The sequence below is a fragment of the Episyrphus balteatus genome, chromosome 2, assembly GCF_945859705.1.
Source record: "Episyrphus balteatus chromosome 2, idEpiBalt1.1, whole genome shotgun sequence".
NCBI lineage: Eukaryota > Metazoa > Arthropoda > Insecta > Diptera > Syrphidae > Episyrphus > Episyrphus balteatus.
In genome coordinates, this window is record NC_079135.1 from 4718771 (window position 1) to 4737079 (window position 18309).

Genomic DNA, 18309 nt, shown 5'->3' on the forward strand with positions numbered 1-18309 from the left:
AGATATTACCTTTAATATAGGCATTCCTCCCATATAATTATTAACGAGATATTGCAATTTTCTCGGAAACGGTTTTAGCGATTTCGATTGAAACACCAACTCTAAGTTAGTTTAATAAAACTACGTTTTTAATTTAAAAAAAAATTGGATAATGAAGATATGGCATTTCGGGTTTTCGAACTAACATTACAAGGATGGAGAAGTTAAAAAAAGTGGTTTTCGTCATGATTATTATTTTGAAATTTCATTTTTTTTTGCGCTGTTGATCAGGCTTTAGCCTAAATATAGATATTTAAAACCTATAAAGAACTACATGTTATTCGTAGATTGTCTTAGGTATTATGTATTTTGGACTAATCTCTACAAAATGATAATAACTCCATTTGTTTTAAAGCCTGCAGGTACTTTTTAGTAAGTGATGACAAATTCAATATGAATCATCCTGTAAATAAATCGCCGTGGCACAACTCAGTTCTTATCAGAAAAAATGCTCATAAAATCAAATAAAACTCACTCAAGTGCACAGGTATCATTGTTATCATGATGTTATCGTCTATTTTGTATCCTTCCCTTCTTCGTATAGTGTTTTTTTGTACATAACACTATCCTAGAGTGGCAGCTAGAAACACACGCATATAATCGATTACAAGAGTGAATCATGTTTCATTCAATATAAACTTATACTAGTATCGTAACTAGAAATTGAGTGAAGCTGGCTACTACCACACCACAAATATATACAAAAACCAACTCTCTCTCTGATTATTATGGTCTCCATATCAACTTTTTTAAAACACGAATTTCACACTCGAATAATAAAAATATTGTCAGCAAATATACTCGAGTCGTATGCAACCAAACAGTTTGAGTTTTGTCGTCGATCGTTGATCGTCTAAAAATAAAATCCACGCATTGTGTTCGCGCAGACAAAAAAGTTGAAAGTTATTTTTCCTTATTTTTCTTCATTTTTAATATAAAAATCGTGCAATAAAAAACAGTGAATTGGTTTTAAGTTAAACAAGTCCAAGTTTAAAAAAAAAACAACTCAATTTTGATTGTTTCCAATGTAGCCTAATCGAGTTTAAACACACAAACAAATTTTAAGTTGTTTCGTGTTAAAATAAAATTTTATTTCATACTTTTTATGTGAAAAATTCCTGAGTTTTTTTTATATAAAAAACTATAAATTTCTTCTTCATTAACAAAAAATACAAAAAAAAAGCTAAAAATATTATTTGTTTTGTGGTGAAAACAGGTCACGAGTTTTGAGTTAATTTCCGGTAAGTAGACAAACAAACCAATCAATCTACCTGAAAATAAGATAAAATACAACTTTTTTTTGTGTTATGTATTACCTACTTAAATAAATAAAAATGCTTTGGAAAAAAAACTGTACCCTCTTTTTTTTATCTTTTTTATTCAATGGATTTGAGGCAAAAACCTTGCATTCATGCGAAAACCCAGACAAGAGTAGGGGTTAACCTCACAGCAGATAGATAAAAAGTGAAAAATCTTGAGCGAAAAGTATCTATGACTTGACTATACGCGTACTTATAGGTTGCCAGCTGTTGGCAACTAGAATGTTGCTTCTAAGGTGATTCATATTAAATAGTTTTCATTACATGTGGACATGTGGTGTAATTTTACAACAAAAATGTGATTTTTGTCTGCTCTTGTTTTTGTTTTCATTTTTTGCAAAATAATAATACGCATTCGGCTTCTTTAAAAAAAAAACATACACATAATTTCAATTGATTGATTGTTTCTAATTGATCTTGTTGGCACTCTTTAATCGAAAGTAATTAGTTTTGGGGGCATATTGTTAAAAGGCTTCACTGTCATATGAAAACGAGGGAATTTTTGTGGCGCAATCGATAACAGAACAACACAAAACAGTGGCATATGTTTTTATTATGCCACATAGAATAATTTTGTTAAATCAGTAATTGCTGATAAGACGTGTGATTTATAAAAGATAAGGCTATACTTACTATTAGTTCGACCACGTTTTGGTGAAGTGTTTAATTGTTGACATTCATGTCGTATGTTAGACATGGATTTGGTACATGTTGGGTGACGTCAACTTTTTTCTTTCATTTAAATGCGAAATTACATTTTAAGTTGGTCAAACTTTCGTAATTTAAGGTGTAGATTAGTTTAACGGATTACCGAGATCCGAAAGATACCTTATGAATATTCAGAAATTAGTCTTCTTCTTATCTAGGAAGCTCGCTTGGGCTCATGTTTCTCGCGTTTTTTTTCCTCAGTGTCACCGAAACACCGGTTAATTTATGTATGTTTCCTTCTAGCATAGAACAAGAACAAAATATTTTTGAAATTCTCATATCATCGGTATAAAGTTCTAAATCACATTGAGAAAAATCATATCAACATCATTAATGGCTTAAAAAATAAACATAAGTGGACCTAAATGACTTCCTTGTGGGACTCCATCGTACACAGAAGGCAAAGACTTTGACAAACAATCACTGAAGAGAATTTGGTACTGACGGTCAATTAGTTCCGGCGTACAAATTAAATAAAAGAAAAATATTTGACCTTAAAAGATGCAAAAGTGATTACAATGAATAAAACAAAGACTTTTTTAACAAAAGGTCGTTAATTATGTCAGAGCATTTGTGATAGTAAATATTTTATTTGAAGTTCGTTACAGTTGTATTTAAAATAAACATTTCACTTCTAAAAAAAATTTAAATTAAACATCTGAAATGCACTTGTTGATTAAAATATTTGCGCATGAAAGTATATTTTCAATACCAAACATAATAAAAACCTCTCAAAAACACATTCAAATACAAATGCCATTGTTGAAATTTTCAATCCGATCAACAACAAATTCCATGCAAACTTCAAACGATGTAAATTTAATGGAACATTAGTTTCTTCATAAACAAAATCCTTATACATGTCTGATCCAAAACCTTGTGCCTTTGCTTGATAAATTACATCTGAATCCCATTTTTGCATTAAACCAGTTTGTTGTATAAAAACAATGAATTCATTCAAAATTTCCTTAAATGGGCAATGATGTGGTAGCACAAATCCACCGTTATAGAAATTGACAATTTCTCGAGCTATGCGAAATAAACTTTTTCTATATAAAGATTGAAAGTCAATATAAAATTGGCATCTGTTTTCATCTAAGATGTATGCAAAATTAGTATTACGCATGGACATAAATTGAGGAATAAATATAGAATCGGGTGTTGGTAAAATTATTTTCTCCAAGCCCTCAGGAAATGAACAGTTTTGTATTATATTCCATCGGTAAGGTGTAATCATAACGGAAATATTATTATCCACTAGGTCCTGAATAGAATCGAATTGTTTTATTTTGATGAAAACTGTTAAAAATGATTGAAAATACGCTCGAAACAAATTTCCAATTATGAAGCCAAACAAAAGGACCAATAAATAAAAGCAATAATTTGTAGCAATTGGTTTTTCTGTTGGCAAGTTCAAAAAAATCAGATAGGCATCACTGACACTAGACCAAAAGTCGCACCTTGATATAGTAATTTTGTCAAGAATGACCTTTGCAACTGCAATAAAGATAATCGAGAGTCCAATGCATAACCATACTGCTGGTGAAAATGGCCTGTGAAGGTATTCGTGCGGGGATATAAATGAATTGATTGGGACCATTATAACATTGTTTTCAAAAATAATTGGATAACTGTAGTCAAGGTTTGTTTCTGGGACGATCGGATTGATGCATATGTTAGTCTCATTATTCCTAATGGAATCGGTTATGACATCCATTGCATTGTCACTTGTATAATTCAGTAACATATCTTTAAATGTTGCATTAAGGCTATTTAAAAATTGGAGGAATATTTGACCAAATTTTCCTCCAATATGCTTTTGTCCTCTTTTATCTTGATATCGTAATAGATTTGGTACATCCTCGAATAAAGTTGTTCGTATAGCGAAACCATTAAGATTTTTCAAAGCATCAGGAAGATGACTGTTTTCTTTTAATTTTTGAACTGGATTATCCGAATAAGGGAGGTATGCATACGATGAAGTGTTGTCAATTATTCCAAAAATTCTTGAAAACTTATTCTCATGAAAGAAAGAAAACCATTGTTGCATTTTGTCCAGAGTTTTTGCTGAAATTATAACGAATTTTCTTATTTGTAGGCTTGTGGTTATACTTTCTAGAAGATATGAATAACTTTGATCTTTATCGGGAACTTGAAAAACAATTAAAATATTGTTACTTTGTCTCAATTCACTTGTGAAATCAGAAGAAAAAATCGATATTGGAATGGAACTTTGATTTTGCATAAATTTTGCCAAGAAATCGTCATTCGTTTTGAATCCAATAAAATAAATTGTTGCTGAATCGCTTTTATTGTGAATTTTTACAATCAAATCGTGAAGTTTATTGTTTTGCCCAAAAATATTTGTTGAGAACAAAAATAATAAAACAAATTTGAACATAAGCATTGTTTTGGTATTTTCAAGTTGAAATGTAAAATAAAACTGCAAATAAGTTGATAGTATCGATATTTGAATGATTTTTAAAGAAAGTATGGAAATAACTAACATACCTACATTCTGCAATACCGAATATTTGATGTCGTTTAATGGGCATTTAATTTACTTTTTGGTTGTTTTTTTTTTATGTATAGGTATTTTTCAAATAAAAATAAAAAAAAAGAATAATTACAAAAAATTACTGTTAAACTTGAAAACTTAATTAACAGCGATATCATAAAAGTGCAATTTTGTCCCATTAATTTCACGTGATTTTTTGCATTGTGGATTTGGCACTGTGGTTTCGCCACTGTGATTTTGTCATTGTAATTTCGTCCCACTAATTTTTGCACTTTTGTATATTTTGTCCTTATGATTTTTCTAACTATGATTCTTGCCACAGTGATTTTTTTAACTGTGAATGCTGCTACTGTGATTTTATTGCTCTGATGTGTGATTTTTTTCTCTGAAATCTGTTACTGTGATTTTTGTTACTACACCGAAAAAAAACCCAATATCAATTTAACATTTTTTAAATATCAGCCAAAAATGCTCTATAAAATGCGTTTTATGATATTTAAAATGTTAAAACAATATTTTTATTATCAGGATGATATTTAAATGTCACATTTTGGAAATTTTTTTTGATATTTTATTATCATTTTTTCATATCAATTTCTCATTCCAAATTATTGAAAAATATTAAATAAAAAATTCTTAATGTGTACTAATTTAAAGGCGCTTTGTGTTTTTTCGAAGTAAAATGTATGATTTACTGAGGAAATTTGATCGGCAATAAGATTTTACTTCACATAGTTTGGGAGAAAATAACAAAACAATTATATCACCTGTAATAGAAAAAATAATATCACCACTATTTTGTAAAGAATATTTACTTTCAATTATCTTTTGAAAAAAGAAAGAAAATACTTAAAATAACAAAAATAATAAAAAAGAAAAAGAAAGAAATAGGTTTCATTATAATAAACTAAAACGTAAAATCTAGTCAAAATTGATATTTTAATTGTTGGACGACTTTTGTCACTGAAAAATGTTAATTTGATAGCTGTTATTATCAAATTTTTTTTTCGGTGTAATATTTTGGTCAGTAACTTCTATCACTTTGATTTTAAACACATTTTAGTGCTAAGTTTACAACGTCTAGCTATTTCTTTATAATTTAAGATTTATACAGAAAAATGCTACTGGTGCTCGTGTGCCTTTTTTAAGAACATTCACATTATAAAACTAGTAAGTCGTTCATATGTTCCAGCATAACTTCTAAACTACTTATCGTAATTTGACAAATCAAGTATCGTTGGAAGCGTCTCACTTGTTTGCTAGGCACAAACTATATGAAGCCATATTAAATTGGATAAAGCATCCTCTAGAGGAAAAAATGATAATTAAATGAATACCAATTCTAGTTAAAAATATGGCATTATAACCCCAAAAAATGAGCTGCAAAACATAATAATAATTATCATTTTTATAATAATGAACTAATTTTTTTTTAATCTACGGTAAATGTTGTTTAAAGTGATAGGTGCTCGAAGGTAGGTTTTTAAATTCCTTTGATTTTAAGGATCTTTTTTACAGTGAATGCTATCTGCAAACTGCAATTTATTAGACATTAATTTCAAACCAAAATGCTGTAAGATCCAAATCTTCAGATTTTCCAATGAGGAATTTTTAAATGCACCAATTTAAAATGCACAAAGATTCTTCGAATCCCCTTTTCCCTTTTTTCTCACTTACTTTGAATAAACTCACGCACAGAAATGAAATATCAATTGGCATGTTGTGCACATAACCAACAATAATAAGATTAATTGAAAGGCGCCTTAAGCCGCATGGAAGTGAAGTAGTCAAGACAAGAATTTCAATTAATACGAACTCACTAAAAGCGTATTGTTCCAATATTTGTGTGTGTAGCAAGTGTAGTTCTAAAATGAATACCTATTGAACTAAATTAGGATCATGTCCGAGGAGAGTTTTTTGTGTTTTTTTATTTTTATTGAGATGGTGCATTACCCTCGGTTTCTGTACCATTCTACCTTCAGAATCTCCAAGGTTTAGGTACCAACATCACATTCCTTTTGTGGAACACTGCCCATTGAAGCATGAGAACTAAACCTCAAAACGAAGACTTTGTGTTAACACCGCCGACAACTGTCGTCGTATTCATCTTCACTCGGACTCCCAGACGATCAGTGGTCTTAGGTCAGTGTACGTCGCTAAAAGAAGCAGACAAAAAGAAACCTTCTTCTTCTTTTTATCCTCATCCAGCTAAGGTTTCATCATCCAACTATTATAAAGTTAAGGAAGAATTGAGTACGCGAGGGGTGAATATATTACAAAAAGGACAAGAAACTCAAGGATGTTGACCTCATTTATCAAAACCGCAGACGATCAAGACATGACTTCAACAAAAAAAAAAGACTCAAATTAAGGTCCAGAATAATTCGCGCAGACAGCAATAAAACCAAACCAACAGGTCGATTTTTTATTTAAAGTCCTCGTCGTCGTCGTTCTTATTTCTTTCAATATTTTCTTTGTCCTTCTTTCAGGGATAAAGTTAATAGAGAATTGAATTTCAAAGAGTGGATGATCATTTTTATTTCCAGGAAATTTTGATTTAGAATTCTTATGAATGAGGAGGATTCAATGTTCATTATGGAGTCGATTTGATACCGGTTTATAAAAAAGAAAAGAGATATAAAAAAAATTAAGACGATAAGGAGTCGAGCTGTTTCGATATTCAAATTGTTAAGCACGGAAATGCCATCAATACGTAGGATTTAATATTTCAGACTCGTATAATAGAAAATTCGTTTAAAAGTGAAATTATTCTTAATGAATCAAAATGTGTTTTAAATTAATTGATCTATTTAAAAGCTTCTGCTCTGGGTTCCCTTTTATAATGTCATCTCGCAATTATCACTCATTTGAATGTCTATTCAAACGGCTTATGATTTTGTATTAATAAAAAAGATGATCTAATGGGAAATGTCTGGAATTTAGAGTCTAGACAATATGTCAAAGATAGAACTATAATGTTATGAATATAAATAGCAGAAACAGAAGATGTAAAGAATGTCTGCACGCATTGATGCACTTTGAAAAAGATCACTTTAACCCAAATTATTCAAACTCCATTATTTTGAACATTGCGATTTAAAAGAGGTAATTTTAAAATATGTGTGATTTTATAGGTTTCAAATTTTTAATGGGGACTTCAAATATAATAGATAGTTTATAAATTGAGGCTAAGAGTAAATTTTTTTGTTATTATACTTTTCTTTATTTTTGTTTGAAAAGCACCGACATAAAAAAATCAATCAAAAAGAAAATTAAATGTACTTCGGAATATTATATAATTATTTCCATACTTTATAAAATCAATATGTCATAGACTTTTTAAGAGAACGATTTTGTTTGCAGTTTTATTTTACATTTTAACTTGAAAATACTGATAAAATGCTGATATTCAAGTTCTTTTTACTATTTTTGTTTTCAACAAATATTTTTGAACTAAACAATAAACTTCACGATTTGATTGTAAAAATTTACAATAAAAGCTATTCAGCAACAATTTACATATATTTTATTGGATTCAAAACGAATGACGAATTCTTAACAAAATTTATGAAAAATCAAAGTTTCACTCCAATATCGATTTTTTCTTATGATTTTACAAGTGAATTTAGACAATGTAACAATATTTTAATTGTTTTTCAAGTTCCCGATAAAGCCTGGTACGCTGCTCGCGCTAAATTTTAGCTCCCATACAAATTATCGAAAATTTTTAGCCGAGATAAAATGGATCCCATACAAGTTATCGATAACTTGTATGGGAATTTTATCTCAGCTAAATTTTAGCGCGAGCAGCGTACCAGGCTTAAGGATCAAAGTTATTCAAACGGAGGCTAATAGATTTATTTCTAATTTAGGATTCGTAAAAGTATATTTTGGTTCTTGTGGTATAAACCTTGTTGACCAGGGTTATTAATTCTTTCAAATTAATTACATGCACACAAGAATAGTTAATAATAACCCAACTTCAAAAATATTAATAAACTTGTTTTCAAGAAATTACCTAGTTAAAAAATGAAATTTTTTTAGAATCCGAAAATACCTATGTGGCAGTGGCGTATTGAGGGGGGGGCTCAGGGGGCTCAAGCCCCCCCCAAGCCTCCAAGACAATATTATTATTTAGCTGATTTCTTCATAATGTACATGATTAACTGAAACTTGTTCGTAAATCTTAGAGATTTAGAGGCAGCTCAGATGTTTGAGCCCCCTCCAAATTCTGAAAGGGCTGTTTGTGTTTGTTTGAGTAAGGGCCTTAGCTGCCGTTGAGGGTTGGGATACATTTTTTTCTGATTTTATTCCAATTCGGAATTCTTCAAATCTTTTTTTTTCGGTATTTTGGCGTCGAATTACATCACCGTTAAATTTTGTAAAACTTCTTATGCAAACTCTAAACACCGTATTTTATCGTCTTCAGTATATTTACTTTTTTTTTAAATAATATTTTTCTCAAAGATAATAGAAATTTTTGGTATCTTAAAATCTTAGTGGTCAACATAACTAATGGGTTCTTTAAGGAAATTCCAGTTTGCGCTTCTTAAAAATAGTTTTCACACTTTCACGTTCTGCATTTCACTTTTTGCGCATTCACTTGCCGATAGTGAAATTAAATGTTCTGCATTTTTTCACTCATTTTGGATTTTATGATCGAAATCAGCTCACTTTGTTTCTGTAAGTGAATTTGGTGCCTTTTTCAATGAATCTGCAATCCTTGGACAAAATTTGTTGTTCATTTATTTATATAATAATAATTTATCACTGCCTCTATGTTTGCACCTCATTCGCTTTACACTTTACCTAATTAATTTTTATTTGAGTATTTACAAATTGCAATAATATCGCCCATGTTCTGCATTTCACTTAGATACATATTTGATATGTCTCGAAAAATGTGTCTACTTATTTTTTCTTTTAAATTCTGCTTTTTTTCATTAAAAATGTAAATAAAATTGCATCCATGCAACAAAATAAAAATAGATGATACTTCAGTTTTGACAGTTCAAAGCATTTACGAAGTGAAATTGAAAAGTGATTTCAATTCACTTTCGGTCGAATTGCGGAAAATAGTAATGAGTATAGCTCAAAAACAAGACGTGATAGGAATAAATACGTAAACAGCTTTGAATTCAGCATATGACAAAGTTCAAACGATATAAAGTGTTTTTTTTTTTTTTTAAGATTACTCAACACCTTGCTGTTTGTATAAAATGATTGAGATACAAGAACTTTGAAAAAACACTACTTTGACTGTGAAAGGAAGAGACAGTAGTACGAAGCTGTCGAGAGCAGTAAAATCTAAAATGTAACTTTCAGTACTGCAGCACAGCGCTTTTCTCTCGATCAAAGACGAATAAAAAAAAGAAAAAAAAAAATGTTCCTACATTTAGGTACCTTATACAAAATTTTTGAAAAATTTTCCAGCCCCCTCCAAATTTTTTTCTGCATACGCCACTGCTATGTGGTTTAGTTTTTTTATTCTTTGCTTAGTTTTAATAACATTATGGTTATTTAATCCCTTCATCACAACAAATTTCGTTTGATTTTTAAATGGGTTTAGTCATTTACTAGAAAGTCAGAAATTAAAAAAGTGGATATATGAAAGATAACTACCGACCGATAATAATGGCTCAAGAAAATATTTATTTTCATTTAAAAAATGCAATCTTATTTGCAACAGTAAGTGCATACAAATTTTTTATCAAAATCATTTGAACCGTTTTTGAGGAAAGTACACTAAAGGACAAAAAAACTTAAAATCAATGAAAACTATATTGATTTAACTATTTTTCAAAATAATTTTTCGTTGAAGGGGATCATTTTAAAAGCAAAGTAGAAGGCCATTAGTTTAAAGTGGTTTCCAATCATAGAACATACAAAAAACGAAAAAAATGGCAGCGACTGGGGATCGATCTTATAACTCTTGAATCACTAGGCGAGTGCTTTACCATCAGGTTATCTCATTGCTGAAATCTATTGTGATAAACTGAAACTGAAGTTAGAGTCTGCAAAAATATTTACATTTACTTTGTTTCAATGTTAATTTTTGTATCATTAAATCAACGTTGACCATATTACATTTTTGAGTTTTTTCTCTCAGTGTAGAATTTTGTATCATTTTGTTATTTTAGGTTCCAAAAATTATTTTCAATTTCTTCTCTAGGCAATGTTTGAACAAAATCGCTTCATTAGAAAGACAGAATTATGAGACCCACTTTTTTACCAATTTTAATCATCATTATGTCATGTTTGGTATTTTGCTTAAAAATATAAAACGAATACAAAATAATAGTTTGCATAACTAAATAGATAATTTAGTTTTAACCCAACCTGATGAAACCTATCACTTAAGTTGCTTAAATGGAAATTAAGTTCAAAAGTTTGAAAAAGAGAAAGACCATTTTAACCTCTCAAAATTACGCACAGATATTGCATCAAAGTGCAAAATTACATGTTTTATTTTCTCGAGTATCATGGTCGTCTGTATTGTATACATTTGTACAACAGACACTCATGGTTGTTTAAAAAAATCTTTCTTATATTTCTCCTTGTCAGGTTTCTTGGATAAACTTGGTATAATCAAGATGCTAACGCACTGTACACAAATAATGACGCAATGAACACAATTCACCAAGACACGATCAATGGCCTCGCATCAATGCCGGCCGGCTGGCTGAGAGCTGAGTAGAGATGATATTCGTCTGACCCCATTAATAATAATTTTTTTTTAAGGCTTCTTATGAGTATATAAAGCCATTGGACTCTCTTGAGATATTGTATCATTTTGTGTTCTTGATAAAGATATAATTGAGTGACAACATCAGTCTTATAGGAGTATAATGATATCATTCTCAAGAGTGTCTGCAAAAAAAGGCATAACAAAACACTTTCAACCTTGACCGATTTCTTGGCAAAAACCAATTAGACTTTACTCACGCCATATTTTGAAAATCACTTTTTTTTCGATGTTAATATTTTAAAACATACTCATCGTCAACACTTTTCTAAAACGCACAAACAAATTCTCAGAATTGACCACTTATTGATTTATTTAAATGGACCACTTCAAAGATCACAGCATAGATGATCAATCAGCGGAAAATTTGCACATTTCTTTAAATAATATTGTGCAACAAGAAAAAAATAAATTCAATTCAAATTTGCTTAAGCGATTCCATAAAGTCGATCGCTAACAAATTTCCATTTCCTGTATTAATTCATCAAAAACGCTTGAAGAGAAGAGAATTTATTTACAATTTATTATGATGTTCAACTACAAGCACGTGCTTATGAATGAGGCTGAGGCGCCTCCGCTCTAACCGCCCCGTCCAGTTACACAAAAATACCTAAAAAGAAAGCTTCATAATTTATTTATGATCGTACACTGCCGCCGACATCGCATTTGTCTACGTCACTCTTGGATCATTTCTTCCTCATCAATTCGACTCAGGTGTATTTAATTTTCAAAAAATTTACGAATGGGATCAAGTCGAAAATGACTCAAAGTCATGCGCCGCCACAGCTGATAGATAGAACTTAATTTTAAAGCTTTACACTGGCCAGACTGCCAACATAGCAAAAGATCACTCACATCAGGAGCAGAGAACAGTGCGACTTTTGTTCTTTGATCGTTTTTTTTTCTTTTGCATATTATTAACCTTAAAGTAGCCCGTACCGTACCTGGGAACACTTCGGTCTTTTGGCATTTTGTTGTTGTTGTTTGTTCTTTTGATTCCTTATTCTGAGCTGTGGGAATTTTAGTTTAAAAACGGGTGGTGTGGTACGAAGAACGATCAGATTTGTGGTAAACCGTGAATAGATTGTTTGATAAAAGAGACGAAAGAGTTCAATAGCCCATAAATATTTGAATTTATTCAATTTTTTATTTGAAATAATTTTTTTAACGGTGTATTTTTAAATAAAAATTGTGATATAATATACAAAATTGTTACATAAATTATTATTAATTCAAAAATAGTAATTTTGTGGTTTTGTGTATTTGCTTAAAAAATAATTATCATTTTTTATTCACGATTCAAAAATTCAAATGTTTGGTGGAAATTTTCTTTTTTGGCTGTTTGAATGGGGATCTTTGGATCAATAATATGTAAGAAATATTATTTATTATTTTTATTACTAAAATGTACAAGTACATTTTTTCTATATAAATAAGATTGATGTGATAGTCTTATAAATTTTTTTTTTAAATAAGTGGCTATGACAATTGGTTAACGTTTGGTTTCTTTCAATTTGACATTCTGTGACAATCGCTCTTTTTTTCTTTTCTTTTTTATTTTTGTGTTTGGAAGAATTTTGAAATTTTGAAAATATGCCAAATAAGAGAGTTATGTATTTTTCAAATTGCTTTTTTAAAAAAACAATGTTTTAAAAAATCATTTTTTAAATGCATTTCCTTTGAATTAAAAGTAAAAAAAAAAGTGTTTCTTGCAAATAAAAATATTTTGCATTAAAAACAAAAACAATCATTGCAAGTAAAACATTTTCAGCATTAAAAATATTCAATGCAAAATGTATGCATTAAATATTTTGGTTTTAATATTCGTCGAATTTTTTAAAATTTTGAGAATTTGGCCTTGCATTAGCTTCAATATTATAGTTGAAATAGATAATGTAAGGTAATGTCAAAATTGTAAGAAATTCGACGAAAATTAAAAAAAAAAAAATATTTAATGCAGACATTTTGCACTGAATTTTTTTTTAATGCAAAATATTTTTTTTTCTAATTATTTTTTTTTGCTAAGCAAATAATATTCTTCCTTTGCAATAACATTTTTTTAATGGAAACAAATTTTTTTTGAAATAAAAAGTTTGTTTATGCTTTTTTTTTATTTGCAAAAAAAAAAAATATTTTTAATTTCAAATGCACTTTTTTTAATTTTTTTACATAATTTTCTTTTACATTGTTTTGTATAAAAAAAATACGTGTATTGTCGAAAATAAGGTCTTAATTTTAAGGATTCAAACCACTAAGTACTGGAAAAGTGCGTTTTTTAAAAGATTTTTTATTTAAATTGGTAGCAAAAATAATATATAAAATAAATAATACAAAAAATACATATTACGAAATGTCGTAGTAGCAAATTTAGTAATAGGATTTTTTAATCCTTTAATTTTTTTTTTAAATTAAATTTTCTCTAAAAGGGTTCTGATAATTAGTTTACATCATTATTAAGATTCAAAATAGCATTCCATTTTTTTTTTTTAAATTTGTTTGAAGTTTTAAATTCAAATGTTTCTTTTTTTTATAAAATTTAATTTAAATTATTGTATTAAAACTGTGTTTATCTTTAAAATTCATTACACAATTCAATTAAAAGATTGCATTCATTGATTTATTTTTGAGATTTGGACTTCAAATTTTGTAACCACCGATCATTTTATGTCAAAATTATTGCAATCTTAATTTCATCAAATGAATGCACTTTTTTGAATGTATCTATGCTATACAGTCCTCGCATTCTTTTTGCAGTTTTTCTAATCTTAATAATTCTTGCGTTTTTTTTGAAGTCTTTTCATTCTTTTGCAGTCTTTCTCATCTAAGCAAAAAATGTATGGATTGCAAAACAATGCAAAGACTTCGAGCAGTTTTTGGAGATTGTATAGAGGTATTTTTAAATACAAAAAGATTTGTTTAAATTAAAATAAAAAAAAAATTAAATACATTTTTAATTAAATTTACATTAGTTTTTTTTTAATTATATAATTATTTGTGCAAAATAAGTTTAAAAACAACAGCTCTAACTGATTTTTTTAAAAGGTTATCAAAAAGAGGGTAAACTAAGTAGAACGTTGAAGTTTAAAAATTAGTATTTTCTTGATTTTGAAGTATTGTTTATCTTCATTTATCCTATAAGTATATTAAAAATTATTTTTCAAAATCAGTAGCTATATGAAAATTTTATAAAAAAACTTCAAAGATCACTAAAGGTTTCCCTAATGATATAAAAAAAATACCAAAGATTTTTGTTATGTTTTGTTTACTATACCTAAGATTGACTCGTATATGAGGTTGTAATCAAACAAACTTTTCCGCTGTTATTTTCTTCTATTGATCTAATCTATTTTAGACTATATAAGCTTCTGGCATATAAGTACTTTGTACCTTTTATTTTTGTGTTTCGTCTATTGTAATTTTTTTTTATTTCTATTGATTCAAAATCTATTTCTCGCTCGTATATGGAATAATGCCAAAAAAATTGTTAAATTTTATTTCAACTAATAAAAATTATCAAGACATCTATCGATTTCCAATATTAAAATGTAAATCTTCAAAGTAAACCTCAGCAATTTACAATCATTAACAAAATTTATTGCTTAAACACTAATCTCATAAAAATATACGCGATATAATAAAATTCCCCTCATTTGAAAATAATTCAATGACCGATAGCAATAATTATACCGACATTAATGTACGTAAAAGCTTTATAGTCAGAAAAAGAAAAATTTCCTGATATGTAGTAACATTGACATTGGCATTTTGCGGGCAGCATTTCGAACTCAATAGAGATTAGAAAAAGACGCGGCCGCCGTCTATCAAGATCGTTGAGAGTAAAAATATAAATATTTTCACTTTTGAGTGAATTTTTGTTTTAAACATTAAACTGCACACGTTGCCGCATTATCAATTTGTATTTGTTATAATTACCCACTTGCGTCATGAGCACCACGAGTCTGAAGTTTTTTTTTTATATTTATTTATGTACGTTTTACCTTTTGAATGCAATGTGGCATCTCATCGGAGGCAGTTGTGCATTGATTTGTTTAAAATTTACCTTATTTATCAGGAATTTCCTACAAGTACGTGTCAAATTGTTTATCATGAATTAATAAATCAATATTATTCACACTTATCGATTTGTTGTATTGGACAGCATCGTTAATCTGTGTCAGAATGAAGCTTGTTGAACTTGTTTTCCCAACCCACATTCTTTTAATAAGCTCTAATTGACATACATTTTCTTAAAAAAAAGATTAATTTTCTTTTACTGACTCAAACCTTTGCAAAGTCTACCACAATGTGTTGCAATAGGAGCTTTATACTATTCTTATCCTCGTGTCAAAGTCTCTTGTATCTAAATGCATCAAATTAAGAAACGAGCAAGGAGATTATAATTATGTTTTTTTTTTTATTGGATTATTATTTTTCTGCATAGTGACACAGGTTAATGCCATGCAACTTGCAACCGAGACTTTTCGTCTGTCTGGGATATTCTATCTCATGAATGACATTAATGCCTCCGCGACGCTCCACACGTGTCTTAAAACGTTGACTTTGAAATCAGATCTTTATACACGCGCGAGTTGTAACAAAATACGAAACGAAAACGAGTGACTTTTCCTTCTAGGAACCTCAATCCATATTGTTTTAGCGATAATGATAATGAACCATTCTGAAAAAAAAAATATTAATATTTTTTGTGTCGAGTGCATATTGAGTCATTCAGTCAACTAGAAAAAAAATGCATTTTGCAATGACGAAGATGAATGTTTTTTTTCAGGAGTTTTAATAACAAGCAACGTCAAACCTCAAACAAAACAACATTACGTTAAGTAACAAAATATAATTAGTTAAGGTTGACATCATTGTAATGTCAATTTTAAAAAATAAGTTATTACCTTTTTTCAACTTCATGACTGAAAGTAATAAATTAGTTTGATTATTTTTTTTTACAAAATCACATACAAGTCATTTTTAATGCATTTTTTTTTTCTTTTTGCTTACATTTTTCAGATTATGATTCTATTAATGCAATAATTTATAGATTATAATAATCTTATGAAATTTAATATGCAAATTTTATTCTAAAAGACATGAAATGAGCGACTCCAAGAGAGGTTCAGAATATAGCAATCACGTTGCCTTTGTCATGAATATTGCATTTCACAACTTTGTTCAATGCACAACATTTATCTAAAAAATTATCTCAACCCTGATTCATGCAAGCAATTTTGTGAAAATGGTGCTAATAAGAGAGTGAATGTGATCTTTTTATCATTTATCACATTGATGACAAAAAAAAAAATTGTCACATTTTTGTTCCAGATTGATTTTATTTTTATTTTTCTAAAAATAATTTTACAATTTTGATTGTTTTTAAGAACTATAAAAAATTTATTTGTCGTCTGTTAAGTGAAATAAATTTTAATACTGACCGTGGACAATAAAAATCTTAGCGTAACTCGTTTTAACAGAGAGAATTCAAATACATAGAACTGGTCAAATAACACTACCTTGCTGGAACACCATTTGCACTTACAAATTTGATATATTAACATTAAATTGTACTTACCTCGTAAAAACGATGATCTTACGTTCCAAATCTTGGTAAAAATCTCAAATTATTTAAAAACTAGACAGTCTAGACTAGAATGGCTTTATTTACTTAAAATTTCGTTCGTAGCACTTTTATAGAATACTTCAACAAATTCTTTAACAAATTTGGTGACTTTTCTTATATATAAATAAATTCTTTTATTGTGGGCTTAAGTGCGCGCGCACTTTTTTACATTATCAAAACGATATTTTTTTACAGCATTTTTACAGAATTTTGATATACAGTATTTTGCCGTACAGAATTTTACAAAACAGAATTTTGCATGTCAGTATTTTGTTGATACAGTATTTTGACGTACAGAATTTTGTATTTACAGTATAATGACGTACAGAATTATGGTATTACAGTATTTTGACCCCACAGAATTTTGTCGTACAGAATTTTGACAAGCAGAATTATGACCCGCTCCCCTCTCAAACCAAACAAATTGTACTCTTGAAGAAGATTTTGTTTAAAAATAAGCATATACGTGTTTCAATAAAGTTTCTTTTCTTAATCGTTGCTAACCGAATTTTTTCGTGTTTCATCGCGGAAAATGGTAAATAATTGTTTAAAAATTAGTGGTGTGCTTGGTTTATCAGTTTTTGTGCGTTTTTCGTCGGTATTTTAAACAATTAAGAATTCGGTAGCTGACATTGGTCGCCAAAATGTCATGTTTTGACAATCTGGCGACCAATGTCAGTTCGGAATATATTACCTTTTTATGTGTACTGTGATCTTAAATAGCATACCAAATTGTTTTTTTTTTTAATTCATATTATGGTTAAACAAATATTATTTTGGTGTATCCAACGTTACGGGCGTGACACCTTCATAAATTTGTATAAATTTTCCCCCCATTATTCTTATTATTGAGAAAATATTAAAATACAAAATGTTCTTAATAACAGTTTATGTAGAATTGATTGAAAATGTATGTACTTTAGTTGCGTTTTGGGCGTGACCTTAATAAACATCTAATTCTTGAATAGAAAATCATATGTCTTTAAGGAAGAGATTGTTGTATGCCAAGTTCTTTTCCAAATATTGTTCTTCAGTTTTTTTTTTCCAAAAAGAAACACATAACGAAGAAAAATAAATCGGAAATATCGTTTAAACTTTAGTTACGGGTGTGACCATAAATTGTTAATAAGTAGAATTTGTTCTTTTTTTGTCATCAAAATTGCGCCGAATTAATCACTTCTGAAAATTTTCATTAAGAAGGATTTAAGTTCGCATTGTATAAAAAGGAATTTTGAAAAAAAAATTGGTAAACGGTAAGAACCGTTTTTTTTATTAAATATTTTCTTGTAAACACAAATGTTCTAAATATTAAAAAAAAAAGAGCTGGTATGTCATTTAAACGAAAATAGTAATC

At 28.8% G+C, this 18309-nt stretch overlaps 1 protein-coding gene and 1 long non-coding RNA gene across 3 annotated transcripts in view; one reads left to right on the top strand and one right to left on the bottom strand.

Annotated features, from left to right (window-relative positions):
• Positions 1-860: 860 nt before the first annotated feature.
• The window catches only part of LOC129908641 (putative phospholipase B-like lamina ancestor), a 38831-nt gene continuing 21382 nt past the window's right edge, over positions 861-18309 (top strand). Inside the window, exon 1 of one of the 2 annotated variants that reach the window (XM_055985290.1) lies at positions 861-1280. The gene's annotated coding sequence lies outside the window, so the exon portion shown is untranslated. Of the gene's footprint in view, positions 1281-12538; positions 12701-18309 lie in introns of those variants that run through there. The other variant, XM_055985292.1, reaches the window with a different exon arrangement.
• LOC129908642 (uncharacterized) lies at positions 15580-17021 on the bottom strand. Its single transcript, XR_008771308.1, has 2 exons — positions 16908-17021; positions 15580-16007 (listed from the first exon to the last, which is right to left on the bottom strand). It is a non-coding gene; the product is annotated as an uncharacterized LOC129908642 (long non-coding RNA).